Source organism: Chlamydotis macqueenii, chromosome 11 (assembly GCF_036417535.1).
Source record: "Chlamydotis macqueenii isolate bChlMac1 chromosome 11, bChlMac1.mat, whole genome shotgun sequence".
In the NCBI taxonomy this organism is placed as follows: Eukaryota; Metazoa; Chordata; class Aves; order Otidiformes; family Otididae; genus Chlamydotis; species Chlamydotis macqueenii.
This window is the reverse complement of record NC_141566.1, coordinates 13,328,731-13,340,614: the sequence shown is the minus strand read 5'-3', so window position 1 is coordinate 13,340,614 and position 11,884 is coordinate 13,328,731.

Here is an 11,884-nt window from a genome sequence, read left to right as displayed (position 1 = left end):
TTCTTGCAGGAGTGTTTATTCAAAATGAGAATTTCTAGTGAACAGTGGAAACTCAGAGAGAAAATCAAGTTTGTGTCAATCAGCTATGAAAAGAGCCATGCTAATCCAATCAGGCACGAAACAACACAGCAAGTGCTGTCTTACACATTCAACTGCAAAATTATTCAGTCACTATCAGCTGCTTCCACTGCTAAATGGGCAAAAACCCAATGTTATTTAGGGAGCAACCAAAGAAGGAAAGCACCAGAAAAAAATTGTCTCTGCACAGACTGGAGCAAAAATGAAGTTTCCTGGCTGTTGTTATTTTGATGAGACACAACCTCTGCCTCTGTTGCCTCCTGGGGCTTCTGGTCAACAAGCGTAGATGGCTTTATATTTAAAAATACCCATGAGCATACAATGGGCATTGAAATACTGTGTTTTACCTTGATGAATGCAGCACATTAGAATTCTAGAAGAGAGCTGGACTTGCAAGGCACTGACTGATCTAACAGAGAAGGTGAAAAGATCCACGAGAGAGGGAAGGAAGAAGGAATAAAGCTGGCTTGGCAGCCCCGAGCCACCAGCTCAGGGAGACATGTCCTCCAAACATCTCCAAAACATGCTCATCAGAGCAATTCAAGGGAATGCACAGTTCATACAACAGGCCAGATGCAGAAGGCTCAGGATGGTATTTCCTCCTCTGTGCGATGGGAGAGAGCAGCTCTTTGCTGGGTGCCCTCCTGCCAGCTGCAAAGTCCTCTCCCTTCCCCCTCTGGTCTTCACCAGGATTTTTGCAGTGACAAGGAGCACAGCTCTACACCACAGCTGTCCCTGCCCAGCACAGCACAGATATTTTGCTCTGACTTGCTCCAGAAGCTGGGCTGCATGTGCGTCCCTGCAGAGCAACAGGTTATCAAGGCAGGGCAGTCTCTGGGAGGATGAAGCCTGAATCTGATCTGCAAGACCAGGATGTGCAGAGATGCTCAGCCAAGGTCTTTCTAGGGTTTTTGGGTCCTTTCAGGAACTAGACTTGGACAGATCCAAAACTGGGTAGCATTTGAGCTATGGGTTTTCAGAACTGCCACCAGGGCTACAGTTACTGCATTAGTAATAATGGTTAAAACCAGAAAAAGCCCTAGAGAAAACTATTGGAAAGAGTTTAATTGAGATTTGCCATTACTGGACATAACTCCTGGTAGGCCTCTGGTGTTCTGCTAGCCTCTTAAACAGTTTAAATGTCTACTAAAACACACACAAGTGCATTGTGAACCTCCTCTGGGGAAAAGCAAGGCAGGCAGCTAGAGCCCACCCTGCTGCCCTTGGTACATCTGGTGCAATCTCACCCACTTCACTATGTCGGGATCGCTGGGCATAGGCATTTGGAGTGGGCAAAATGGTGCTGCAATCCTGACCTGCTGGATGAGTTTAAGCTGGGTTAAAGTTTCTAGTTCAATTTTGTCCAAAAAGAAGTAAGAAGGGAAGAAGAATTAAAGAGAATAGGCGCAGGTAAGAGGTGTCGAAGGAACAAATGTTATACCTCCACAGCTATAACTCACCCCCAAAAAATATCGGAGTTATTTCAGTAACCACAAAATATAAAAGTTAGGCTGAAGCCTGCCTAGAAACCTGCCTAGTAACAGAATGATAAATTAAGTTCAGCTACTTATGGTATCTGTGTGCTGCAGCTTTACAGGAGTGTCTAGGTAAGGAAAGCTGTGCTTGGCCCCAGCTGGGGCTCCCCGCTCACCAAACTCACCCTGCAGAGGGTCCTCACTGCAGCAGCAGCAAAACTCACTCCTCCCCCTGCTTTCTCACAGCACCACATCTGCAGCGTGTGCAAAATTTAATCCTAATAGGTGGCCAGCTGCTAGTCCTTCCTAACATCCTGGACCTTGCTAGAATTTCAGTAGTATGCTTTTTTTCCTATGTTTATAGAATTACACTAATTATGTATTTCTTTTACACAGTATTTGCATTACAGTGGTTTAATTAATTTGCTGTAGTCTATAATTAATATTTTTAGTAAAGCACTTTCAAAATCCTTCCTTTGGCATACTCTGCTCTTATTGTTTCTAGATCATGTCTGGGTTCCCCAGTGTTTTTACCATCTTAGCCCCACATGTCTGGTGAGGCATGTCTTTGCCAAACATATCATAGAATCATAGAATCATAGAATCACATGGTTGGATGGCACCTATAAGATCATCTAGTCCAACCGTCTTCCCACTACCATTGCTGCCACAGCTACTAAACCATATCCTGTAGCTCCTCATCAAGCCGCCTCTTGAACACTGCCAGGGACGGCAACTCCACCACCTCCCTGGGCAGGCCATTCCAGTGCCTGACCACTCTTCGGGAGAAAAGGTTTTTCCTCACGTCCAGTCTAAACCTCCTCTGGTACAACTTGTGGCCATTTCCTCGGGTCCTGCTTGTTGCCTGGGAGAAGAGGCCAAACCCCTGTTCATCACAACCTGCCTTCAGGAAGCTATAGAGTGCAATGAGATCTCCCCTGAACCTCCTCTTCTCCAGACTAAACAATCCCAACTCTCTCAGCCGCTCCTCATAAGACTTGTGCTCCAGACCCCTCACCAGCTTTGTTGCCCTTCTCTGGACACGTTCCAGGGCTTCAATGTCTTTCTTGTAGTGAGGGGCCCAAAACTGAACATAATACTCGAGGTGCGGCCTCACCAGCGCCGAATACAGGGGGATGATTACCTCCCTGCTCCTGCTGGCCACACTATTTCTAATGCAGGCCAGGATGCGGTTGGCCCTCTTGGCCACCTGGGCACACTGTCGGCTCATGTTCAGCTGAGCATCAACCAACACCCCCAGGTCCCTTTCCTCTTCACAGTCCTCCAGCCACTCAGCTCCGAGCCTATAGCGCTGCATGGGGTTATTGTGGCCAAAGTGCAGGACCCGACACTTGGCCTTGTTGAACCTCATGCCATTCAGCTCAGCCCAGCGATCCAGCCTATCCAGATCCCTCTGAAGGGCCTCCCTACCCTCAGGCAGATCAACACCGCCACCCAACTTGGTGTCATCTGCAAACTTACTGAGGGTACACTCAATCCCCTCATCTAGGTCATCAATAAAGATATTGAACAAGATGGGCCCAAGTACCGACCCCTGGGGGACACCACTTGTAACAGGCTGCCAGCTGGACTTGACTCCATTAACTACTACCCGCTGGGCACCGCTCCCTAGCCAGTTCTTTATCCAAAGAAGGGTATACCTACCCAGTCCACAGGCAGCCAGTTTCCCTAGCAGAATACTGTGAGAGACCGTGTCATATAGAGACCTCCTTTGCATACTCTTCAGTTTAGGGTCTTTTTTTCTGTCTTTGACTGATTAAGTCTCAGAGCCATTTGTTGAAGAATAAAAAGCAACCTTTCCTACAGATTTTTTTTTTCCCAGGAGAATGTCAATGCTTGTCAAACATAAGAAAGCACGATCCTGTGCATGCTGCAGGGAAATGCAAAATCAATTTGTGTCTGTCATATTCTAACTGCTTTTGGGTAGTAGCAAAACAGGGAAGGTGAATACCAAGGTCACCAGAGTCTCTGAACTCACAAAATCACCCTACTTCTCTCACTGAGGTCTATTTTCAAGCTGCCAACTTGAAAACCGGTTTACCTTTTGCTTCCTCATTATCCATCCTCTTTTTTTTTTTTTTCATTTTTTCTGACTGGCTTCTGAATACAAGATTTTGAAGAGTTTCAACCACTATAACCTGCTGAAGACATATGAAGACATATTTTATGGCTGAAAGACATAAAGCAAGGCTGGCATCTTTCATGAGCTCTTTACTTCTCTTGCACTTGAAATGAAAAGTTAGAAGTTGTGTCTCACCGGCTTGAGGCATCTCTGCTGAAGTTTTCCATCTCGTACAGGCGTTAGAAACTCCATGGCCACTGGGTGTCAGCATCTGTGCTTGGACGCAGAGGAAGTGAAAGCAGGTGCAGCATCGCTTCTGCCAGAATTCAGTATTTAGTGCATGAAAATTAAAGAGGGGACAACGGCTCTCTCACTGTAATATAGATTAGTTTGTTCTTCTTGTACTTCTAAGTGGAGAAGTGTTATACCTTTGCTCCATTATTCAGTGCTGGGCTGAATGCCGGGTAACATCACTCCTCGTGGCATCATGACCATGGCCCAGTGCTGCTGCACTGACCTGAGCTGCATCTCCTATGGCATATGCCAGCCAAAACCAGCCCCTGCCCCTGCCCCCCCTCGCCCACTGGAGCCACCAAGCACCCACAGAATACCCCACTGGCTTAAACTGGAGGCTTGGCCAAGAGGGGACTGAGCCCTGTTGTATGTCCTTGCATCACTCTGGCATCAGCTTCTGCATCCCTGAACCATCACGGGTCTCAGCACCCATCCCCAAATCACCATGGGTCTCAGCACGCACCCCTGAGCCACCATGGGTCTCAGCACCCATCCTGGAGCCTCCACAGGTCTCAGCACCCATCCCGGAGCCACTTTGGGTCTCAGCACCCATCCCGGAGCCTCCACAGGTCTCAGCACCCACTCCAGAGCTACCACAGCTCTATGGAGGACCTAGATCTTGAAACAGTGTAAAGCAGCATAGCCCTTCTGGCTTCAGCTTCCAGATATTGAGGCTTTGGGAGTACAGTAACTAATGATATAATCTAATATCTAAAGGGTCACGGCAAGTTTGCAGGTCAATGCCTTGGGCAGCAGGGTACATTTGAGAGCACTGTCAAGCTCTTTATGTCTATGTAGAAGCAGAATTTTCTCAGGAGGGTCTGTGGTTCTTATAGCTTCAAGGCAAACAAGTACAGCTGATGCATATGCTTAACAAAACAATTTGAGGCAACATATTGTGGCTGAGCTGTCTGAACAGCTGAAACAGCTCTGCAAACCGTCTGTGTCAAGATCCTCTTCCCAAAGTACAGAGAGATAAAACAACCAGCTGAGAAACCATGGCCACTGCTAAGTTTGCACCAAAACCGAGTATTCACCTCCCTGCCATCCTGGGCTGCTTGCCTGCCATGCCAGATCCCCATCCAGATGTACCACGGGACTGCTCTGCTCAGGAGATAAAATGCCATTTCAGCAAGTGTTATGCCACCAGACATATTTCAAAAAAAAAAAAAAGAAAACGAATTTAAATATCGTAAACATGGCCTTAACATTTCCTTTCCTGATGGCTCTGCCCAGGACACACCCTGAGTGTTTAAGGAGTTCTTACTCTACGGAGAGCTGAGCGCAGGTGCATCCTTAAGCATAGGGGCCTGATAGACATGGTGGCAGCCCTGCTTAAGTCCCTGACCATGTGCGCACTCCTCTCTGACAGCAAGAACAGTCTGTGCAGCACCTCTGCCTTCTCTGAGATACGGAATTAGGCTGCATTGCCCTGCCTTTGCTGGAAGGTGCGAAAGGGCACCACGAGTTCCTGCAGCTGCAGTGGGGGGTTTTGAGCCATGGCCATCAGTGACCATCCACAAACTATGTTTTTTTCTTTCCTGGCCTGGGAAGCTGTGAAAGGAGGTGATAAAGGCATGTCCCAGCTCACCAAAGCACCACGGACATGCAGGAGTAATTTTCATTTAGAAAAAAACCCAAGTAATAAATATCAAGGTTGTTTTACAAACCAGGGAACACCTTCCTTTAACAGAATTACGCTATCTAGATATTTTTATGATTTAAAAACTAACATAGGGTGTCAGAATGTTCTTCAACGGAATTCACGCAGTTGTGGAGAAAACATCCATAGCAAACAGAAACATGATGTTCTTGGGAGAGGAAGCTCTGTATTTCAGGGCTAAGATCTGTAAACACATCAGGAACACGGTCAGGCTCAGAGCACAAAAGAGCTATTTATCTGCCCACCCTTGGAAAGAAAGATTGCACTGAAACAAATGCCAGATAAACCGAAGATGCTAAGTGCCTTGAACATGTGCTGCTGTGAGTGTCCCTACTCCGTCCTGCTTTGGATCTGCTGTCGATCCACCTGTGTTCCGGCTGCTGCAGCAGTCCACAGGAAGCCTTTTCTGACAGTCTGCCTGTGCAAAACCTGATCTTCACAAGGATCTTCACGGCTGCCCTTGGGCATGTCGACCTCCCCTCCCCAAGTGCCCCTCCCTGCGTGGCCATGATGCACAAGTGCAACTTCAGTAACAGCAAACAGATGCAAAGAATGTGTTAAACCATCTGGTGCATACAGCTTTCTCCATGGAATGGCTACAGAAAACTTACACAGGAGAAGAAGACAGAGACAACAGATGCAGGTTCCTATCCTGCCTCTGGGTACCTGAACGTTCCTTGCACCCTCACAGGGTCTGACTGCAGAGCTGGGACCACCCAGGGAGCCTGGGAGAGTTGCTCTGCCATCAAGAAGTCCCCATGTGATGCCTAAATCCCAGGAGAGGATAGTCCTTGCCTTTTATCTGATAACGTTCTAGCTCTTTACTGTTGAACTGGAAATATATTCCAACCTTGAGGACTCTCAAATTGGTCTGGGCTGGTAGCTGCCCAGAAGTTTGTGCTCATGCTGCCAATTTATTTAGAAACACTCACACTGAGAAAACAATAACCTTGCTGTCTCTCAGATTCAGCTGAGTCCACTTTTAACAACAGAGGGCTTAAAAGGCCAACAACACAATTTATTTTACTGAGGCAGAAGCATCAAGTTCCTGACTGCACAGTTGGAAATGTGGCGACAAAGAAAAGCATTTAAAAAGTCAGACAGTGCGAGCACAAAGCAGGCTCTCAGCACTCAAAGCTGCTCACCAGTGTTGTCTCAACTACACCAGCTAATGGCAGCCCAACAGGACATTACCTCAACGCTGTGGCTCTCCAAAGCAGACTGACACTGGCTCCAATAATACTCAATGTCCACAAAAATTGCTGTTGTGGGTAAATAAATCTTACTTACATGACTGTGTGCAGTCAAGCTTGGGCTAGCTTAGATGGTTGATTCTGGCTGCTTCTGACAATGCAAATGAAATATTGCTTCATACAATTTGGGGCTGGCTCAGGACTGGAAACACACAGCCTTCTCAATTCATGTTGTCCTACTTGTGGGAGATGCACTGACTTGGCATAGCCTCATGTGCCTTCCTCCAAAATTGTGGCATTTTTTTAATGCCTTTGCTAGGACTTGGAAGGACTGTAGCACAAAAATTGTGTTCTTGCTTCAAGATGTTTGTACCTCCCACGCTTTGGGACACATCACCGGGGAGGTCAGAGGTGCTGCCGTGCAGATGGCTGGCTTGGCAGCTGAGCTCTGCCAGCCAGGAGGCTGGGGACATAAGGGCTGAGCTGGGCCCTCCCACTGTACCCCTATAGCATAAATTCCTGTGTGAATGCAAGAGCTGAACCCTGAATAAGCTTTTCAGTTGCTGTTACTGCTGCCTTTCGCGTAAATGCAGTCTGAGACCTGGAATACTTCACTTGTCAGAAACCTGCTTCTAATTCCTAGTTTATTTCTGGCCCTTTTTGTATGCCAATGTTTTCCTCTAGCCTAAATGCTCCTCTCCCTTGTTAGTCAGAACAAGCACTCCCTCTGTCCTGATGGAGAGCTTTCTTCATCCATCTTTGGATGCCAGAAGGAATAAACTAATTTTTCTACTCTCTCTCCCTAAGCCCCTGCCTGAACTTGTGTCCTCCCACTGTGCCTATCACCAGGGCTGCTGCTCAGGCCCAACACACAGTCCCATCTATTTTATAAAGCAGAAGTGCCAACTAACTACAGCATAACAGGCAATCACATTCATTTACCCTCAAGGACTAAAGAGCTGGGTAAGGAAAAACATTGTTTGTTCACCATGGTTTGCAGCATCACCTGCTTTGCTGCATGGATTCCGTAACATCCCACCACTTTGATAAATGCCATCACAGGACAGCCTGGTAGAGGATGCAGTCAGTTTTCTCTTCAGCAACAACTAGGAGAGGTGCAAGATGGACCAAGTGCTCATTTGAAGGTTAGCCCACTTGTGTACCAGCCTTGTGGCTGTGCTGCAAAAAGAAAGGGGAGTAGTTAGCTGAGGTGGCTAAACACTGCCATGGCTTCACAGGTGAGTCACCATGACCTGTGGATCCTCTCTGAAGACATTCTGGGACATGAACTATTGGTGCCTATATGGGAGGAACCCCCCACAGAGCTGAAATCTCTGCTGGGCATTTGCACTTACCTGTTGCTTTGAGCAGTATGATGATCTTTGGGAAGCGTGGGCTCAGCAGGAGAGGCACTGAAGTCTTCCTCCCCAGAAAGACACAGAAGAGCTGTTACAGCCTTCAGCCAGGAAAAAAGGCCCTGACTAAAATATTCAGTGGCTCTGATGAGCATCCATCACCAGCACCTGCCTGTTCTTCTGCAGGAGAGGACACTAACATCAGCAGCACACCCAGAAGTAAAACTGCTCTAAATTTTAACAAATGCAACGAGGGAGTGGCCTAACAGGCACCAGCCTACAGATTGTTTTTAGTGTATCAGCAATTTAAATAACTCAAAATGCCACAATTAGATCCTATTAAAAACATATGTTGGATAAATAGGCTGTATTTTAACTAAACAGTAAATTATCCAATTCATTGAACTATTCAAGCACAGGGAGGTTCAGAACAGTGGATTTAACATGTCCCTATGTGATGCTGCTTAATTCATTTTTCACGTCACCTAACACCTATTGGTAGTCCACTGGAGTGACAAAGCAGTAGCCATTGTCCCAGGAAACTGCTGGGGAAATTGTATTTATATGCTAAGAGATCCTTTGTTTTGGGGGGAAGCAGAACATAAGGCAACATTCATGAGAGATCTAACATGCAACAAGGAAGACCCGGGTAACTACAGGCCGGTCAGCCTCACCTCTGTGCCTGGCAAGGTCATGGAGCAGATTCTCCTGGAAACCATGCTAAGGCACATGGAGAGCAAGGAGGTGGTTGGTGACAGCCAACATGGCTTCACCAAGGGCAGATCGTGCCTGACCAATTTGGTGGCCTTCTATGACGGGTGACAGCATCAGTGGACAAGGGACGAGCAACGGATATCATCTACCTGGACTTGTGCAAAGCTTTTGACACTGTCCCGCACGACATCCATCCTTCTCTCTAAACTAGAGAGACATGGGTTTGATGGACGGACCACTCGGTGGATAAGGAGTTGGCTGGATGGCCGCACTCAGAGAGTGGTGGTTAACGGCTCAATGTCCAAGTGGAGACCTGTCACAAGTGACATTCCCCAGGGGTCTGTATTTGGCCCGGCCCTGTTCAACATCTTTGTCGGCGACATGGACAGTGGGATAGAGTGCACCCTCAGCAAGTTCGCTGATGACACCAAGTTGTGTGGTGCCGTTGACACGCTGGAAGGGAGGGATGCCATCCAGAGGGACCTTGACAGGCTGGAGAGGTGGGCCCATGCAAACCTCATGAAGTTCAACCAGGCCAAGTGCAAGGTCCTGCACCTGGGTCATGGCAATCCCAGGCACAAATACAGGCTGGGCGGGGAATGGATTGAGAGCAGCCCTGAGGAGAAGGACTTGGGAGTGCTGGTGGATGAGAAGCTTAACATGAGCAGGCAATGCGCCCTTGCGGCCCAGAAGGCCAACCGCATCCTGGGCTGCATCAAGAGGAGCATGGCCAGCAGGTCGAGGGAGGTGATTCTCCCCCTCTACTCTGCCCTGGTGAGACCCCACCTGCAGTACTGTGTCCAGTTCTGGAGCCCCCAACACAAGAAGGACATGGACCAGCTGGAGAAGGTCCAGAGGAGGGCCATGAAGATGATAAAAGGGCTGAAGCACCTCTCTTATGAGGACAGGCTGAGAGAGTTGGGGCTGTTCAGCCTGGAGAAGAGGAGGCTCCAGGGAGACCTGATAGCGGTCTTCCAGTACCTCAAGGGGGCCTACAAGAAAGATGGGGAAAGGCTGTTCAGTAGGGCCTGTTACAATAGGACGAGGGGTAATGGTTTTAAAATAGAGGGGGGTAGATTTAGATTAGAAATTAGGAAAAATTTTTTTACGATGTGAGTTATAGAACACTGGCACAGGTTGCCCAGAGAGGCGGTGGATGCCCCATCCCTGGAAACGTTCAAGGCCAGGCTGGATGAGGCTCTGAGCAACCTGATCTAGTCAGGGATGTCCCTGCTCCTTGCAGGGGGGTTGGACTAGATGACCTTTGCAGGTCCCTTCCAACCCTAACCATTCTATGTTTCTATGATTCTAAGATTCTATGATTGCTTCACAGTCTCAATTTCCCACAATAAAAACTTCTGACTCACGTCACCGCTAGACATTGATCCGCTTGCTCGGCCCCTCCCCAGATCTTTGCAGATGTGGCCCAGGAGGCCGGGCTTTTGCAACCTTTTTTGCCATTTGCACTGCTCAGCACGGAATGGAGTAAATCCCGCTGGGCAGCCTGCCAGGACACGCTGTGCTGGGTGGTAAAACACGCGCTTTCCCGGAGGGAGTGTGCAGGAGGGCTGCTCAATGCAGCGCGCAGCTCAGGATACCCAGTGCTGCCAGGTGCCCTTCCCATGTACTGACATACCCTCCTGCTGTCAGCATAAGCCATGATTTAAGACAGTTATAAGCAAAATTTTTCAGTGTGTAGCTCATGCGCTTGACTGTTCATTAAAGATCTTCTGGTATCAGATCTTCTGTCTGATACATATCTGAAATCACTCACCTGAAGACTCTCCATCTCTGTGTTGTTATGGGATTGCAGCATCCCTGGACAGCTGAGAAGGAATGACACCTCACACAGATATTTTGTGGACTCCTGACAGCTTCAGAGCACAAGTTTCAGTGTGGGTAGAAGTGAACAAGCAGAAGACCTGAGACTTAGAGAAAAATGAAGGAGAGGCAGAACAGTCAATAACAAGTTCATAGGTAAAAATGAAAAAATAAAAGCATTTATTGGTACAAACATCCCCACCACTACATTACCACTAGAACAGCGCGTATTTCACAGTGACACCTACAGCTGCATTTGAACTCCTCACCACAGGTTTCCTCCCCAGCTGTTCAGCTGTTCTCTTTTTTTTCAAGGGAAGAGTGAAGCATGGTGACATCTCCTGTTGCTCTCTGGGGGCTCTGGGATGTGTGTGTTCATGTGTGCAAAAGTGTGCACACATCTGTTCATCTCTGGTTTTCTGCTGCACTTGCCGAAGGCTTGGTGGTCTTTGCACACTTTTTCCCAGGAAAAAGCTTCTGATGCCTTTTTCACCCCAGTCTGAAATGGAGAAAGAGCCAAGTGTAATTCTTGGCTTGGCATGTAGCTAACCTAATGATACTCTGACCCAGGGAGGGAATCCATCCAAGAGATATTTGCATCTTTACCACATGATGGATGCTGCTTTTGGAATGCCAGATTAGCATAAATTGTCTGCAAGAATATCAGACACCCTTCATTAGCTCAAAGCGAAACAATATTTCGGAAGAGCTGCTTGTGGTTTGCTTTTTTTCTTTAAAACATGTTTTTCCCTTTGGAATTTGGGTTTCTATATCCAGGGCCCTTGTGGCTCCAGCACATCAGATGACTGCAGTCAGCCTGCTGGCTTGGAAGGGGGGAGCACTGGCTGTGCTCCACATCAGTAACCTCGTTGTAGGGCTGTTCAGAAGAAAGGCACTAATGGTTGACCTGAGTGTCTCTACAGAGAAAAAGGCACTAATCACACTGTTCACACTAACTGCTCACACATCACCTTACACTAGCAACGTGTCACAGATGTGGATGAGCCAGCAGGACTGGAAGCCAGGTTGCTCAGCCACAAGGCTTTTTGCATGAGCAAACGTGGCCAGCCTTGCTTCTGGCCTCCGGTGGTGAAGGCTGCAAGCCCCTACAGCTCAGGAAGGTGATAGTTCAGGGGCTGACCCCATGGTAGACTCCCCTATTCAAGTCAAACAGGGTGGTCTGTTTGCTGGGTCGGAGCCTCTACCCA